Source organism: Rhodnius prolixus, unplaced genomic scaffold (genome assembly GCF_049639745.1).
Source record: "Rhodnius prolixus isolate KJV_2025 unplaced genomic scaffold, Rpr scaffold_10, whole genome shotgun sequence".
NCBI classification, from domain to species: Eukaryota; Metazoa; Arthropoda; class Insecta; order Hemiptera; family Reduviidae; genus Rhodnius; species Rhodnius prolixus.
In genome coordinates, this window is record NW_027411615.1 from 28,312,763 (window position 1) to 28,327,914 (window position 15,152).

Genomic DNA, 15,152 nt, shown 5'->3' on the forward strand with positions numbered 1-15,152 from the left:
GGGGATGTGAAACGAGTTGGAACCGTATTTCCATTAATTTTGCGACCACAACTGCTGAGGTGTGAGCTGGTGCGTTGTCGTGATGGAAAAGGACTTTTTTGGTGGGCCAATCGTAGGCGTTTATCCTAAAATAGTTTTACCCTTTTCCAGATAGTCGATGAGGATTATTCCTTGCGAATCCCAAAAGACAGTTGCCATAATCTTTCCGGCCGAAGGAACGGTCTTCGCCTTTTTTGGCGCAGATTCCCCCCTTGGTAACCTTTTGTTTAGATTGTTCTTTGGTCTCAGGAGTGTAGTGATGTATCCATGTTTCATCCACAGTGACGAAACGACGCTTAAAGTCCTGCGGATTCTTCTGGAACAGCTGCAAACCGTCCTTGCAACACTTCACACGATTTCGTTTTTGGTCAAGCGTAAGCAATCGCGGCACCCATCTTGCGGATAGCTTTGTCATGTCCAAATGTTGATGCAAAATATTATGTACCCGTTCATTCGAGATGCCCACAGCACTAGCAATCTCACGCACCTTCACTCTTCTGTCATCCATCACCATATCATGGATTTTATCAATGATTTCTGGAGTAGTAACCTCTACAGGGCGTCCAGAACGTTCAGCGTCATTTGTGCCCATATGGCCACTCCGAAAATTTTGAAACCACTTATAAACTGTTCTAATCGAAGGTGCAGAGTCACCATAATGTTTATCAAGCTTCTCTTTAGTCTCCTGAAGCGTTTTGCCTTTCATAAAGTAGTGTTTAATCAACACACGAAATTCTTTTTCGTCCATTTTTTGAAAATCACTCGACTTCCTCGATTCAAACGAATGCCAAACAAAAAGAAATAGACCGATCTGGCTGAAACTTGGTGTGTGTTCTTCCAAGAGATGCTACTAACTAAACATAACCTCGATACGCGCCAGTGGTGCTATCTCTCTGACTTTGCACGGACTTTTCAAACGACCCTCCTTTATATTTTTTTATCTGATTTTAATTGTCAATTTTATCATTTTATAGTTCTGTTCAGTAATTTAGAATTTTTAATTGAAATAAGCTGCTATGTTTATGCCAAACTCCATTTTGGATAACAAAAAATTAAGGCCTAGAAGTCCAGTAGTGGTGGTCTCGATGGACGTAGAAACGATGGGAATCAAAAATTATTTGGATTTTTGAAATTTTTTAATTAGCAAACTGGAGGCCGCCGGCCAATATGGTGGTTTAATACTGGAACTGTGGTTAATACAGGCAAGTGAATAGGGCTTTGTAATTATAAATGGGACAGGAATTTTTAATTTAGCACTTGGCTTTAATTAGGTACAGCATGACTGTTCGGAATCAATTTCATAAAATATTGCCCATTCTTTTAGACAACTATTAAAATTTTAATTATTTTAAATACCAACTGATCCTAACACCACACATCTCACATACGCGGATAGCAACGCCTTACTACCCACCAACCATGATACTGTGCTAGCTCACAGAAACCAGCAATCACACATCTCCTGATTAGAACAGTGGTTCAAGAAATAGAGAAGTCAAACTTTCAAAGACCAAAAATTTTTTTTTTGAAACTTAATAAAACTAAATCTCAAAACACTCTTCGTCGCATTACTCTTCTTCCAGTCATCTATAACCTAACACCTCTACCAGTAGTGAACGTTGCCCGCTACCTTCGGCTTTACTTAGACAGAAGACTTTCTTGGAACCTCCCATACTAAACAGAACTAAACAGACGCTATCGACTACTTAAAAGACTCTTAGACGAAAGATCAAAACTCTCTCTGGACAACAAAAGACTGATTTATACTTCTACTTTGAAACCCATTTGGGCGTATGGAATAGAGCTGTGGGGTTCAACCAAACGTTCCTCTCTCCAAAGGATTCAATCTCTACAATCTTAAATACTTTGAACTATTGTAAAAGCTCCATTTTGTCTCCAACCTGACTGTACACACTGATCTTAACATTCCTTTTATCACCCAAGTCGCAATAACACGATAGAGAAACTCCAAATCCTTTAGCTCAAAATCTTTCCTCTAGAAATCTTCCTGACAACCCGACAAGACGGGCAGTGGACCTTCTTGATCTCCTCTCAAGTGAAGAGTGTGACTAACAGTCTAATGTTTTGGAGTGTTACCACTGGGTAACTTCTCCACTCGTTTGCTTCATTTGTTACTCTGTTACCGTTGTTACTTATAGCGCTAACGCGCTGATTGTAGCACAAATAAACGCAAAAAAAAATTAAGATATTTAATAAAGTATTCAATAGGCCGAGGTAATTTTAAATATCTTTATTTTTATTTTTTGGTCTTTGAAAGTTTGACGAGCTCAGCGTGAAATGTTGATGAAATTAATGCCTCGGGTTGTAATTTGACGAGGAAAAGACGAGGAAAATTTAAATGGCCAATATACAGTAGATGACACAGCTAAAATAGTTCGTTTTTTCCTCATTAAAATTTTGAATTTAATTAACAGTTTTTCATTAAAGTAAAATTACGTAGTTATTAGAGGAAATAGAACCGAAGCACTACAATTCTAACTTGTTCAATTTGATAGTAACTACTTGCCTACTTAACTGACAATTTGTAAATTTTAATTGGCCTGCTAGACCCGGAAAAAAATATACTTAACTTTGTACAATTAGCTGTATTTTGGCCATTTTCTGTATTTTGGATTGGGGAATATGATATTTTAGAGTCAAAAAGAAAAAAAATAAGACAGCGACAAGAGATAAATGAGAAGCATCTGACAAGCACGGAACTGACAAACCTCACCGATCTACTTTTTTAAAGTAGGTCTCGTAAGGCAGGAAGTGGATGACGCAAGCGTCCTAAGAGAATAGAGTTAAGGATGCTTGCAACTAAAGTGCCCTCGAACAGAAAAAGGAGAAAGGTATAATATAATTTGCTTGAGAGGATTTGATTGCGGCAGGGCCAGGAATTTGATTAAGCTTGAGAACAAAACTGAAGCATTTCTACCAAGCCAGATTCTCTACTAATAAGAAGCTAGGTAATTAAAATTATCTGAAATGCAAATCGAAAGAGTGAAGGTTGTATTCTTCTACTTCTCTTTTCCAGTAATTTCAGTTTATTGTTAGCTTAATCATTGTTTTAAATCTGTCGCAGCAAGGTGTGAATTGATAATACAGAATGAAGAGAAGGTATGGCTACATCATTCTTGCGCAGATATGGCCATCGTTATGAAGTTGGTTTTATTTGAAAGTTTTTTATCAAAGTCTATGATGGAATCAGTTTTTAGTATTTTATAATTTTTTTGCGTTATGTATGAACTCCTATAACAGCTGTTGACAAAGTACGCTACCTTGGACTGCACCTAGACAAACGGTTGAGATGTAATCCCCCATACTAGACTGGAAAGACAAGAAACTAACCAAAGCTACAAACTTCTCGCCAGACTACTTGACCGAAACTTAACCAACAAAACAAAAGACTCGTATACGTGCTGTTACTGCGACCTATTTGGTCATACGGAATCGAAGTATGGGGATCGACTAAACGTTCCAACTCACTACGCCTCCAGGCATTACAGTCAAAAATACTTCGAAAACTTCTTAACGCTCCGTTCTATGTATCTAACCTCACCTATCCATAATGACCTCAAAATCCTTTTCATTACAGATCTTGCTAAAACTAGTTTCTTAAAATTTCATTCCTCTACAGTAGCTCATCCTAACCCTCTCATAGAATACCTATCTTCCTCCACATTACCAGGTAATCCTCTAAGGAGATTGAAGAGAAGATGGCCTCGTGATCTCTTATCGTGAGAGCAAAGCACGTTACTGGAGTGGCACCACTGGGTGCCTTCTCCACTCATGATTTCCTTTTATTTCTTTTCTCTTTCACCATATTTGCTTGTTGCAACAACTGTTGCAGTGGTAAATTACAATAAAAGATAAAAAAAATAAAAAAATGTATGAAGTCAAATAATATGTATTTGCTGCCAGTTTGCTGATTCGTAATACTGTATTTTGTTGTCTTTCCATTATAAGTTTTATTAATAATAACAAAAATGAACCCACAGAAATGCCAGCATGCCACGTTTACTCTCAGGCGGGGCTCCTGTCCACCTGTCCTCTTCAATAGCAATCCTCTTCCTCATACAGATCTGGTGCGCTACCTTGGGCTCTACATAGACAAGCGACTCACGTGGAACCCACACACTAGACTTAAAAGACAAGCTATGACAAAACGTGCGAAACTACTTTACAGACTTCTTGGACGACGCTCCAAATTACCTATTGAACTCAAACGATTAATATACAGTACTATCCTCAAACCAATGTGGACTTACGGACTAGAGCTGTGGGGTTCAGCCAAACCTACAAACGTACGGACTGTACAAACATTTCAGTCAAAACTCCTCCGACAGATAGCTGACGCTCCTTTCTACGTGACTAACCTCACTCTACACAACGACCTTAACATCTCCTTCGTACACCAGTTAGCCAAGACTAAATATCAAAAATTCCATAGTGCTCTCTCCACTTGCTCCAATTCTCTAGTACAGTCTCTCGCCTCCTCTGATATTCCTGACAATCCTCCTCGCCGACTGAATCGCCAGTGGCCCCGCGACTTCCTCGCAGTCTGAAGGCCTAAAATAAATATCCTGTAGAAAGTGCTGCCGCTGGGCAGTTTCTTTCCTCCTGCCTTTCACGCCTCTATACTTCTATCTCCTTATTTACTTATTGTATAGTGTATTATACAGATTGTAAATGGCTAAATAAATTTAAAAAAAAAAAAAAAGTAATAACAAAAATGGTTTATAACAATGTATTCTCAAGTATTGTAAATGTTTACTTATGTTATTATATATAAATAATTACTTCAGGTAGGCGCCACGGAATACAGTTTCGAGACTCCTTTTCAGGTGTGTATTAAACCGAGGACTGAATGGAGGGTAAACTGGACGGATCAGTACCGGAAGGGAGGCATTTGGTTTACCGATGGCTCCAAGATGGACTGTGGGACTGGGTCTGGAGTGTATGGGGTTAAACCCGAGGTACTCATTGAGAGATCTCTTGGGAGATACGCCACAGTCTTCCAGGCCGAGGTTTTTGCTATTAAAATATGTGCTGAGGAAAACCTGCGGATGGAACCTAGAAATAGGGAGATTCGCATCTTTTCGGACAGCCAGGCTGCACTGAAGGCTCTCGTATCCTTCAGAATCACCTCTTCCCTGGTCTGGGAATGCAGGAAGGCCCTAGAACTACTGGCGCGGCACAACAAAGTTCGGTTGGAATGGGTGCCGGGTCATGTGGGTATTGAAGGGAATGAAAAAGCTGATTATCTGGCCAGGAATGGGGCTAACACTCCTTTCATCGGTCCAGAGCCTGTCCTGGGGATCACCAGGGGTTCGGTTCGCGCGGCTCTCAGAGATTGGATCTTGAGGGGGCACGAAAAGAACTGGGTGATGTGTCCTGGGGTTAAACACAGCAAGACTTTGATGCCTTGGCTGTGTAAGCAAAGATCCAAAGAGACCCTGTGTTTGGGCAGAAATCAGATTACTCTGATTACAGGCCTATTCACGGGGCACGGTAGGTTCAAGAAGCATCTGCGCAAGGTGGGGCTTATCAGCTCGGAGCCGTTGTGCAGATTATGTCAGGAAGAGGAGGAAACGGCCTCTCACCTGTTGTTCGATTGCGTTGCAATCGAAAGTTTGCGCTATGAAACCTTTGGAACGTTGAGGCCGAAGGAGATAGTAGCGCAAAAACAACTAGTAGGGAAAGTCCTTGACCTCTTTAGGAGGGGAGGGTTCGCCTACTAGAACTAAGAAGGGACTGGCACAATAAGTCTTCTGTGGCTGCGGTGCCTTGGGGTATAGGTCCCGTCCCATCTACCATCTAATCTAATCTAATCTAGGCGCCACGGTAGCCGAGCGGTTAGAGGCGAGACCTGCGAAGCTAATATGTATTGTGGTACTGGGTTCGATTCCCGGTCTTTAGGCCTTGGATTTTATTTAATGGTTAATAAAAGAAATTTACAGTAAAGTATGTTTGCTAGTCGCCTCTGTCCACTACACCTAATTGGTAGTTGGACGTTAAGCCCCGCCTGAAAAAATAGGCGATTACTTTACTTACTACTTGCTTTAATTACTTCAGGTTCCATGATTTTAAATAATATATAGTTTTTATCTTATTTTAATTGTCAATTTTATCATTTTATAGTTCTGTTCTATTTAGAGCGCAGATGTAGGATGCTGAGTTGGAAATACCCAGACGTACAAAGTGAAGAGAAATGTTTCTGAAGAACGTCAGCCTCCATCAGGCTGATCTGGTTAGATAGAACCAAAACAAAAGATAGATTAGATTACAAATAAAATGTAAGTAGTTTATTTTACAATAATAATGTGAATTAATTTTAATAAATATTATAAATCAGGGTGAAATATTTAGAATATTTATGGTCTTCAAAAAACTGGCAGTAACCCTACTGAACTCAGTATTCAACAAATTCTATTTAAAATGCAAGCCACAATGCGGTCGGATACTCCGCATTACATTCTTCTGCATTTAATAATACATAAAAAAAAATTAATAAATAAAAATAAATAATATGAAAAGAGAATAAGCTAATTTGATAACAGTCAACTGGATATATAATTCTGAGAGGCCACCATCCCGCTCCGAGTTTGGGTTTGTGGATAATGCAACCACTGGGGCAGAAATGAAATTTCCCTATATTGTTTTAAGCCCTCTCTCCCCAATTCCCCGCAACTCTATCCCCTCTATTTCATGTTATCCCTACTGCATTCATTTTACCATGATATTTTATTATTAAATTTTCTTCTTACCGCAGAACTACCTGATTAAGTAGGAAATTAATTCTAAAATCTCTCCGACGACGTGGATATGACTGTCCAATATTATTTAGAAATTAGAAAGAAACGCATCTGTGGGACAGGTTCGAAGTCCAGGAGTTACCGTTTTAGATTTGGTCTCAAATATTTATTATCTGTTTCACAAGTGTTTTACATTGTCCCGGAGGTCGGCAAATCATTGAGGAGAGTCCGACCGCCAGTGTGTATAGATGTTTGAAGTGCCATAATTAGAGAATAAATCATTTAATATCATAAATAAATTGTGCCCTGTTTAGCAAGTATTGCCAGCAAGAAGTTGTATTCATACAAAGAATTCATTAAAATATTTTTATCCTTTTATTGAAATTTACACCTGTAGCTACAGGGTACAATAGGTAAATGTGATGAATGTATATATAGATAACGTGGCAGACGTGAATGACGGTCATCCAGTGATGGCCGCCATTAGTCACCCAGTTGGTCACGGGGCCAACGGCGCCTCAGCCGTCTTCGAGGATTGGAGGGTAGCGTAGTTGAAGACAAGTTTGCAGCTAAAGGGTTGGGATGAAGTGAGAGTTTTTGATGAGAAATTTTTATATCGTATTTTGGCAAGTTCGGAGATGAGTGGAATTTGGAGATCTGTATGTATTGTGTGGTTGCTAACATATAGAATGGAGCGTCTACTATTCGGCGGAGTATTTTGGATTGGAGTGTTTGCAGTCTATTGATGTTGGATTTTTTAGCTGTTCCGTAAAGTTCGAGTCCGTAAGTCCATATTGGCGGTGAGAAGAGCTGTATAGAGTCGTCGTTTGTTCTGTAGTGAGAGTTTTAAGCGTTTGTCGAGTAGTCTGGCTACTTTTTTGTTCATCGTTTGTTTAGTTCGGTACGTTTAAGTCTCGTATGGGGGTTCCAGGTAAGTCTCTTGTCTAGGTACATTCCAAGGTACCGCACATGGTCGGCTGGTGGGATAGGTGTATGATGTAAGAAGACAGGTGGTGGACAAAGAATTTACAGTGTAATCCTGGGGTAACGTCATGAGGGATGCCAGCCATTGCTAGAAATCTTCAGTAAGATCGAATCAAGATCTCGCTTTAAACGAGATGGCATATTGTCTGGATCGGACTATTTGAGCTGCATGTTGGATGGCAATATCAAGTTTAACAGAATTAATCAGTTATAATGTGTATGAGGTCGATAAGTAGGATATCACTACTAACAATAAAAGAGAAGTATTAACAAAATCAATTATGGACATACAATTTCTTTACAAATAATCACTTTTGTTTATATTCACAGGGAAGTTCAATCCCAATAAGTCGTCTTAAATGACAGTATAATATCCAGGTAGAACCCCAGAACTTGACTTGATGTTAGTTCATAAGAACTATTGAATAATGTAAATCTTATTGGATCAAGTTTGAGCAGATTGAGATGGGCTGGCCATATAGCGAGAATGGATGCTGACGAAGTTCCCTCCAAACTTCTACGCGAGACACCAGACAGGAAACGAAGAATTGGTGGGGCCCAGGTTAACTATGGCAGGACGGTGTGGCTCAAGATGCTAAGAGCATCCTTCGAGTTCGTAACTGGATGGCGGTTGCTAAAAATAGGGACGACTGGCGGAAACATATTGAGGAGGCCAAGACCCACATCACTGGGTTGTAGCGCCATGAACGAAGAAGAATGTAAATCTGGTTTTTTTTTGTAAGTTCAGTCGAGTGGAATCCATTAAAATAAACAATATAGGTTCCATACATAAAGTTATTTCGCTCTCTTTTCGACAGTAAATATTTTCCAAGTACTTGTAATAGTAGCAACTGTTTGTAACATAGAATAGTTCCTACGTGTTTACACTTACTTTTTGTCTGTTTGTATTCTTTCTCATATTTACTTACTAGCTTTCGTTTGTTAGTTAAATGCTGGGTACAAGGTTGATGTTCAGTTTTAAATGAAATCAATTCTATAAACAAAATACATAGTCAAGTTCGTGTAGACAATTTTTGGTCTCGATAGAAACTGCACGGTTAGAAAAGTCACTTTCTTAACACTAACCCTGGATTAAGCCTCCAAAAATAGATTAAGTTCGCGATTAAAATGAATTAATAAAGGCAAATTGATTTACATATAATGTTCTTTTCACAATAGTGCTACATTCTATCTTAAAGGTCAATTTTTTGTAATAACCGACCGTCTCAGAAGGTATCAATTCCGCTGCGTTTTATTTATAGAATTCAAGGAGCTGCAGTTTTATTTTCGGTTACCATTTCCTCATTACTTTTGTTTTATTTATTTTACTGTTTTCATGAAAGATTTAATTACTTACTTTCTTGTTCTATTTTTTTTTATTAGAATTTATATTTAAAATATTATTTCTCAAATCATTTTCCGCTTTCTGTTGCTATTAAACTTCACGTTGATTCAAATACTACCTCATTACCTCTAATTCCTCAACTAGTTTGAAAAGATTGTAATAAAGATGATCTAGATTCGGCCCTTGGTTCAGTAATTCATATTCTTATTAATCAAGTTTATGCAGATGCACATACTGACTGCATTAGGAAAGCATGACTCTCTTTTCCTTTTTACGTCAGATTAAATTAAATTAAATATAAAATTGTAACTTGTATATCGATGAATGAAAATTAATGTATTTACTGTTTATTTTGTATCTTTTAAAACATATTTAAGCAGTGTTCTCGAGCAGACGGCTTTGCCATTGCTTCATTTATTTTGTACATTTATTTTTGCTATGTAATTTATTATTAAATAAAATAATAATATTTAAAATTATTATCATGAATTTTAGTTTTCTCGTATTTACTCCACTTTTAAATTTATTTAAATTAACTGCTAGCAAAATAACCAAAAGCCACAATTTATTCAAGTAGATTTGATATTCATTATTGGATTATTTATGGGCAATAGTCATTCTAGTTTAATTTAAATTGGAGTGTTGCGTGGCTGTAATTAATCCCCCAAATAACTAACCACTATTATTTGTTTTTATAACCAAAATGGGGCATTTACCGTTTATAAAATCTGCAACGCCTTTGTCACACAATGTTGCGTGAATGTGAAGCTAATGTGCTACAGGTCGATAATTGATCGTACTACGGTTTATATAATTGTTAATTTTATGATTATGATTATTTAATTGTTATCATTTAACGTCTTTTTTTAAAAGATTTCATCTTTCAGACAAAAGAAACCAGGTTTGGACAGTATGATGGCCAATTAAACATGATTGTTTTGTTTTTAGTTTTTGAAATCGCAAAACATCCCGAAAAGAATAGGAACATATAAATCCTGTTATAGAGTGTTAAACTGTAACAAACATTTAGAGATACGGTGAGCTATTCTGAAATACAGTCGAACCTCGCTTAACGAGCATAATTCGTTCCAGAACCTTACTCGTTAAGCGAAACAATTTTTTTCATTTAAATTAAAATAAAAGGGGATAATTGGTTCCATGCAAAAAAAATATTGATAAAATTTTTTTTTATAACATTTATTTCGAAAAAATTATATACATATGTACATATGATGTAATATAATATAAATTACATATATTAATTGAGATAAATATGTACATTCATAATTAATCCTTTTTAATTATAAATTTGTCCAATGTTCCTTGTTTCTGCCGTCGCTTCAAAATGTCTTCAAAATGTGACACAGCATTATCATTAAATAAATTTATAGATCGCATAGCCACAGCCTTATTCGGGTGATAGTTTTCTACGTGTGTTGCAACAGTTTCCCATGCTTTCAACATTTCTCTTATTGCGCTGGAAGATTGTTGTTCCTCTGATATTTTCTCCTCTTTGTCTAATAAATTCTCTTCCACAAATTCTTGTTGTGAAATGTGTTGCAACTCAACAAGTTCCTCTGTGGATAGCTCTTGACTATGATCGTTCAACCCCTAGAACAATCTAAGCCTTTCTTCTCTGCCCAGGTCAACTTCGTTACAATATTTAAACACAAATGTCACTATATGGACTTTCCCTATGCACCACTCATTCGGTGAAGTTCGGTTTCGACTGTATCAGTGCATTAGATACGTGGAGAATATGAAACGCATACAGTGGAACCTCGCATAACGAGCACCTCGCTTAACGAGTAATTCGCAAAACGAGTAAAACAAATTGATTCTTATAGCGAGCGATGTTTCGCATAACGATAGTTTTCTAATGACATTTCGCTGACTGCGCAGTTTTCGCTGACTCATCGAAAACTGCGCATTCTTCGATTAGTCATTCCTGTTTACGCATATGCGTTTCATATTCTCCACGTATCTAATGCACTGATACAGTCGAAACTCGTTACGCGAGGTGCTCGTTATGCGAGGTTCCACTGTATAGCTAAATTTAGCAATAGTTAGCATTTTAAAATGCCACTAACAATCACAGTTCATCCAAAGAAGCGTCCCCTTGTCAGGAACATACAAAAAATTTAGTCCAAAAACGCTACCACTAAATGAGTTTCGGAATAACGAACAAGAGATTTTGCCTAAATTTTCATCTACTTCTCATTGGCTGAAATTTGTATATCTATTACCAGTTCATGAGATCAAGTGAAGGTATCATTAAGACTTCATACTTCATTGTTTGAATTAAGTTTTCATAAAAGTATTGATAAATTAACGTTAGAGGTATACATTTTACGATTAAGCGTTTTTTTAAGTACAGAAATATTCCAGAAAGAAGAATAATTATTCAGATGATTTGTATAAACCTTTTTATTCTTATAAATTTGTCTGATATTTGATCTCGCATTCTAATTCATAGATTCAATTGATTTGTAAGTATAGTTTTCATATTCTTTTTTGTTATTTGCTTAATTTGTGTTAACACAGAAGATTAGAGAGAAATTTACAAATCCAACCTCATATCGGGCACCTAAATAATTGGTAAATTTTAATTTTGTAAATTACTATCACGTAGCCGTCAGTTTGATGAGCAGCAATTCTAAAACAAGTTTCCTAAATTTTTTTTTTTTAATTTATTTTGTAATTTACAATCTGCAAACAGCTGTATACAATCAGTAAATATGGAGAGAGTGATGAACTGTCGCGGGAGGAGAGCAGGAGGAGAGAAACTACCCAGTGGTAGCACTCTCTATAGGAGAGAGGAGAGATAGCAGAATAATGATTTAGGTCCTCAGCCTACAAGGAAGTCGCGGGGCCACTGGCGATTCATTCGGCGAGGAGTATTAGGGATGTCAGAGGAAGCGAGAGACAGTACAAGAAGATTAGAGCTAGTCGATAGAGTAGTATGGAATTTTTGGTATTTACGAGGGTCGTTTGAAAAGTCCGTGCAAAGTCAGAGAGATAGCACTACTGGCGCGTATCGAGGTTATGTTTAGTTAGTAGCATCTCTTGGAAGAACACACACCAAGTTTCAGCCAGATCGGTCTATTTCTTTGTGTTTGGCATTCGTTTGAATCGAAGAAGTCGAGTGATTTTCAAAAAATGGACGAAAAAGAATTTCGTGTGTTGATTAAACACTACTTTATGAAAGGCAAAACGCCTCAGGAGAGTAAAGAGAAGCTTGATAAACATTATGGTGACTCTGCACCTTCGATTAGAACAGTTTATAAGTGGTTTCAAAATTTTCGGAGTGGCAATATGGGCACAAGTGACGCTGAACTTCTGGACGCCCTGTTGAGGCGTTACTACTCCAGAAATCATTGGTAAAATCCATGATATGGTGATGGATGACAAAAGAGTGAAGGTGCGTGAGATTGCTAGTGCTGTGGGCATCTTGAATGAACGGGTACATAATATTTTGCATCAACATTTGGACATGACAAAGCTATCCGCAAGATGGGTGCCGCGATTGCTCACGCTTGACCAAAAACGAAATCGTGTGAAGTGTTGCAAGGACGGTTTGCAGCTGTTCCAGAAGAATCCGCAGGACTTTAAGCGTCGTTTCGTCACTGTGGATGAAACATGGATACATCACTACACTCCTTAGACCAAAGAACAATCTAAACAATGGGTTACCAAGGGGGGAATCTGCGCCAAAAAAGACGAAGACCGTTCCTTCGGCCGGAAAGATTATGGCGACTGTCTTTTGGGATTCGCAAGGAATAATCCTCATCGACTATCTGGAAAAGGGTAAAACTATTACAGGTGCATATTATTCATCGTTATTGGACCGTTTGAAAACCGAGCTGCAGGAAAAACGCCCACGATTGGCCCACAAAAAAGTCCTTTTCCATCACGACAACGCACCAGCTCACACCTCAGCAGTTGTGGTCGCAAAATTAATGGAAATAGGGTTCCAACTCGTTTCACATCCCCCCTATTCTCCAGACTTGGCTCCCTCGGACTACCATTTGTTCCCCAATATGAAGAAATGGCTGGCGGAAAAAAGATTTTATTCAAACGAGGAGGTGATTGCAGAAACGAATGGCTATTTTTCAGACTTGGACAAATCCTATTATTCGGAAGGGATCAACAAACTAGAGCAGCGTTGGACGAAGTGTATAAGCCTAAAAGGAGACTATGTTGAAAAATAAAAAGGGTTTACCCCAAAAAATTATTTAGTTTTTATTTTTGCACGGACTTTTCAAACGACCCTCGTAGTATTGGCGAGTTGGTCTATAAAGGGAATGTTGAGGTCGTTGTGAAGAGTAAGGTTAGTCACCGTAGAAAGGAGCGTTAGCTATCTGTCAGACGAGTTTTGTCTGAAATGTTAGTACTGTCCGTAAGTTTGTTGGTTTGGCTGATCCCCACAGCTCTAGTCCGTAAGTCCACATAGGTTTGAGAATAGTGTTGTATATTAAACGTTTGAGTTCTATGGGCAATTTGGAGCGTCGTCCAAGAAGTCTGTAAAGTAGTTTCGCTCGTTCCGTAAATCCGCAAGTTCCCTCAATAAAAGTAAATAAAATACATTTTTAAATAAAATAAATAAATAAATAATTATTTCTAAAAATAAAGCAGAAACAAGATGACTATTGGAGAACCAGTTAACTTCATCCATCTATGCTGCAGAGTAATGGAATAATTTGTACTACACAGATCTTTATTATTAAAATTTTTCTATTAAATGTGGATAAACCTTTTTTGCGCTTAATTAATTTTCAATTCAATCCAGGCATTATTAATTTTTCGCCTACGTCAATTTGAAATGAGGCTCTCTTTGATTTGGACATTACAGCCGATTGATGATCGATTATTCAGGTAAATACCTCATTAAAGCGGTTAAACTGATTCCAACTACATATCTCTTGATTTATATGGCTTCTGTCGCAAATTTATTGTTATTGTCTTCTCTGTGAAATAAAGCGTTTCAATTATAAATGAATGAATTTATCAAATTCATTTACGCTAATTCAGTTTGTTCTGTACGGTTAAAAATGCTTTATTTATTTATTTTTTTTTTTAAATATCTAAAATTCTTATTTTCCTAGGAAACAGTACAACATTTTCTGGGATTTTGGTTATCCTTGTGTACACCTGTCTGATCATCTGAGTCTGTACAGCATTTGTGAAGGTTACCTTTCTTTTCAGACGCCTTTCTCTCTCTCCCTCCTCCTCCCTCTCTTTCTAAGACCGCTCAACTTTCCACCAAGAAATCCATTCAAGCCTTTTTTGGCCAGTTTCTATTTTTCTCGCAAAAACGCTTTATATTTTCAAAACTTTTCAGGAAGGTCCCCATCCAACTAGCTTGCCCAAGCTTTTCTGGTCAATCTTTCTGAAAATAATATTCTTCTCGTCTATTAACTTCTTATTTTCTACTTTCCTACTTGTGCACCTTTAGCTGTCCATCTCCGTAGAATGGAGTTGTCGCTCAAAACTAACAATCACTGTTCAGGTTTCTAAAAATACTAGAGTATATCAATTCCTTCGCCTTATTGAGTGTATTACCGATCAATAGGGCAGAATTCAGCGTCTCTTTCCAATAAATAATTCTCCGCATTATCTTCCTAATTCAAGAGCCAAAAAAATCAATAATGGACCTAGATATTTGAAGCAGTATACCATTTTAATTACAATTCACTTCCTAACCCAAATACCCTGTATTTGGCATTTTTATAATTTGGTATTTGGTAATTTTATAATTCTATAAAGCTTCCTCACTTACATATCCTCCTGGACCTGTGCCACAATATGCCAAATCTTCTTTTTCTTCTTTGCAAAGTGATCACTCATTGGCCTATACTTCCTGTTCCAATCCATTTAACTATCTCCAGAAAGATCTAATCTAAAATTAGGGACTAGTCTTTGATAGTCTGGAAGGAACCAGACAATGAGATGATGTTCTGTCAATCACTTTTCCCATACTATTTGCATATAAAGCTTTTATTATATTTATTACTACATCGCTAATT

General features: G+C 37.4%; 1 protein-coding gene across 1 annotated transcript in view; it reads left to right on the top strand.

Moving 5' to 3' along the window:
* Positions 1 to 15,152, top strand: part of kek2 (leucine-rich repeat, immunoglobulin-like domain-containing kekkon 2 protein) — a 562,599-nt gene that overhangs the window by 532,501 nt on the left and 14,946 nt on the right. The window contains exon 6 of the transcript XR_012460208.1: positions 6,184 to 6,338. The gene's annotated coding sequence lies outside the window, so the exon portion shown is untranslated. The remainder of the gene's footprint in view (positions 1 to 6,183; positions 6,339 to 15,152) is intronic.